Below are 4,013 nucleotides of genomic sequence, written 5' to 3' on the forward strand. Positions count from 1 at the left end.
TCGTAGTGATGGTGAGGATGAAGTTGGTTTGAGTTCTGGTTTGTTAATGGGAATGAATGGTGTTCGAGATGGTAGGTGCAGCAGTGGAGTGGATGATAATTCTGTTAAGTTGATTTTTGGTTGGGGAAAATGGTGGATCCTTTGGTTTTTAGTGTATCGAATGAGATGAAAGGGAGGAATCAAAGATTAATTGATGATAAGGGAGTCTATCCTTTTTTTTTTAATGAATCTATGAAAATCCCTTGAGAATTGTGTGTGATGGAGGACAAAACCCAAAACGGTTTCTGTTGTGAGTGGAATTGAGTGATGAAAGAGAGGGAATGTTTGTTGGGGTGATTAACGCATGAGAGGAGCAGAGGGGTGGTGAGCCCAAAGTCATTCTCTGTTGTGTCCCCTTGGAAAATCCTTTCTTTTTCTTTCATTTTCTTTTTTTTTTGTCTTTTTCGTTTCATTTTTTTCTTTTTTTTTCTTTTACTTTTTCCAAAAAAATATAAAAATAAAATCAAATAAGATAAAAAAAACTAAATCAAAGTAAACTAAAAATTAAAAATAATAACACAAAATAAAATAAAAATAAAAACAAGTCATATTATTTAATCCGGACGAAATTGAGTGTTGACAATTAGGCGTTCAGTGTTTTTAACTAAATCAGCAGGACATGAATTTATTACTAAAAAACATGGATTTTAACTAAACATAGATAGCATATCACTCTCCTCTTACCATGGAAATAAGTCATTAGGAAAAGCTAAGAAATTGAACACTGTTCATTTGTTTTGTTTCTGTTCCTGTAGAGATCGCACTTGATTCAATGCAACAGATTTTGAATTGAAAACCAACTTGACAGCACAATTGGAAGCCAACAAAGTTAAATTCTAATCACTTTTAGGCTGGAAACAAAGATATCACACAAAAGGAAGCTTAGAATGGATCTAGAACAGATTAAACAAATAAGAAAAGACTGAAAACAATAAGAAAATGGAGTGTGCTGAAACTGTTTGATGAAATTTCTAAATTGTTTGATGAAATGCCACAATGAACTGTAGATTTTGTGTTTTTCTGATTTTTTATTCTTCCAAATTGGATTGCAGGGGTTTGTTTGCTTTTTATTGTTTGTTTACGTTTGTATAAGCTTTGAAATGTGTTTGTAAACGAGATCCCCAGCTTTTGCCAATCCAAAACCGAAATCTAATTATGCACAGTTGCAAATAGTAAGAAAAATTGCATTCTGCACTAACAAATGCATGTGAAAATGGTGCTTTGAGATGCAATTTTTCACAAATGTGTTTAGAAACCTAAGGTGATGGTTGAAGAAACTTTGGAGCCATATTTGGAAGGTTTATAAACTGTCAAACAACAAGGAAACAATCTACAACAAAAAATCACTAGTTCACTTCCAAAATTAAGCAAATTTGATGGCTTAGGAAATGAATTTGAATACCAGCTCAATTTTGACCAAATGAACAGTGCATACAGGTTTGGAATGACAAAATCACCTTCTTCAAGCATGTAAAATGCATAGAAACAAGCTGATGCAGTACAGGACAACTACAATACTCAATTTTGTAGAATAAAAGCACTAAGACTGCACTAGAATGAGAAAATGTGGTAAAACTACGAACTGCAATGTCTAAATGCAAAGACAACTGTTCTGGTATGTTAATGACACTTCAAACAAGTTTGTAACAGCAATTGGAAGGTGTCCAAACTTTCAAATAGTTAAGAAACATGTTGCAACTCACAATGACTTGTCAACTTGCAATTTTCAAGCCAAATTGATGGTTCAAAGGGAAACTTTGTATGTAATCTTGCAAATGACCATTTGAACAATGTAGACAAGTTTAAATTGGTAAAATAAAGGTGTTCAAATATTCACAATGCTCTAAACAACACAGAATCCAAAAATCACCTCTGTGGTTGAGAATTATACAGCAAAATATGCAAACAGCAGTAGAATTTTACAAACAAAATCCAGTCACATATCATCCAAAGTACTTGAACTACGGCATATGCTAATAGACACATCTGATCATTGCCATCTCTTCCAACTATAGTTAAAAGTTCCCTTCCATATTTGTCTTTCAAAAAACAACCATCCAAATGTATAATCAGCCTACAAGATACAAAGTTGTCCTTACATGCTTTGAAACACACATACATTATCTTGAATATGGCCTTATCCTCACTTGGTTCTACATTAAGTTTAATTGTTGAGTCAGGGTTAGATCTCAGTAACTCGTGTGCATAATCAAACAATCTATCATATTGTTGTTCAAAACAACCATCAATGTTGGCGGATGCCATAGCTTTGCCCTACTTGTTGTGGCCCTAGACATACCAATGTTATATTTTTTACAAAATTTATTGTGCAGGTTTTTCATATTAATATCCGGATTTGCTTTCATGCTCTTCTCTAACCTACTACTTAACCATTTAGAGGTAACTAAACCAATATTGAATTCTCTATTGCATGTATGAGTGTCTACAATTTTTCTTAATTGCCATGTTCGTTGGGTACTCCTATATCCACAATATGTGTACCATGAACATTTCCCTTGTGAACCACAACATTTGACGAATATTCTTCTATTGTCATTCTTAGAAATCTTCAACTTCCTACCTTTGTGTACTCCATAAGTTCTAATTGCATCAGTGAAATCTTTTTTTTGAGGGAAGTATGTCCCCAGTTGCCATTTATAATCTTTCATACTTGAGGGCTCTGAGAAGATTCCAAAATCTCCATATCGGACTGTTTCATGATCAGAGTCATCACTTAAATTAATACTGCCACAAGTATCAGATTCCCACTCAGTATCAGATAATCCCTTGGCCAATACATGCTTCTTTTTAGAATTACTTCCCCTTGTTGTACCCACATCAACAAATAAACTACCTTCAAAGTGGTCTTCTTGGGGTTCTTCATCTCCATGCACACTAACATCCACTAAATCATCTTCACTCAAACATGTGTCTTCATCAGATCATATCCAACTACTAACATCAAACCCATCTTGTCCATCCCCTACACCACCACCAACATCATCCTGACCATCTGTAGCATGTTCAGAAACTGCACCAAGTTGACCATCCTCTTCACCCACATCATGTACAACATGTTCACAAACTACAGTACCATCACCAACGTCCTCAACAACGTCTTCTTCAACCTCCTCACCATGTAGACCCACTTCAGCAACTTCTTCTTTAGCCTCTTGACCAACCTCAATTTCAGCATGTTGACACAGGTCACCAACTTCTTCTTCAGCCTGTTCACCAACCTCTTCTTCAGCCTCTTGACCAACCTCAACTTCAGCATCTTGACCCAGCTCACCAACTTCTTTTTGACCCTCTTCACCAACCTCAACTTCAGCATCTTCACCCATGTCACCAACTTCTTCTTCATTCTTGTCATGAACTTGACCTTCACCATCATCAACAAGTTGTTCTTTACCCTCTTGACCAACTTAAACTTCACCATCCTCCTTTTCACCATGTTCACAAACTTGGGCTTCACCATCATATTCCAACATATGAATATAATCAGGATCCGACACCATGTGAACCACAAACAAATGAGCTTGACCATTCAATTGTGCAATGTTCACCACTTCACATGCACCTTTGTCATCACTTAACAAATCCAACCTATCTTCTAATACAGAACCACCCAGGGAATATCACATCTCCTTAACATGTCTATAACCCATCTCTTTCAGTATGGCAAGTATTTCAAAATAAGACCATCTGTCTGGGTCAATGATCAAGTTACTGGTATCACCTCCATCATATCTAAATGACCCGTCATTCACAAACTTGTCCCCATAACACCACCTCAATATCGTAGTTGGACATGTTCTTTTAATGGTTAACTATCAAATGCCTATATGAAAGTAAGTTTTAGACTACATGCAGTTGCTTAATGGCCTTCACATGCATCTACTGTCATTATTTAATGACCTTCACATGCATTTACATTCTAAATATGCCACATAATCAACCCAATTTACACGTGT

Source organism: Vigna radiata, unplaced genomic scaffold (assembly GCF_000741045.1).
Source record: "Vigna radiata var. radiata cultivar VC1973A unplaced genomic scaffold, Vradiata_ver6 scaffold_194, whole genome shotgun sequence".
Taxonomy (NCBI): domain Eukaryota; kingdom Viridiplantae; phylum Streptophyta; class Magnoliopsida; order Fabales; family Fabaceae; genus Vigna; species Vigna radiata.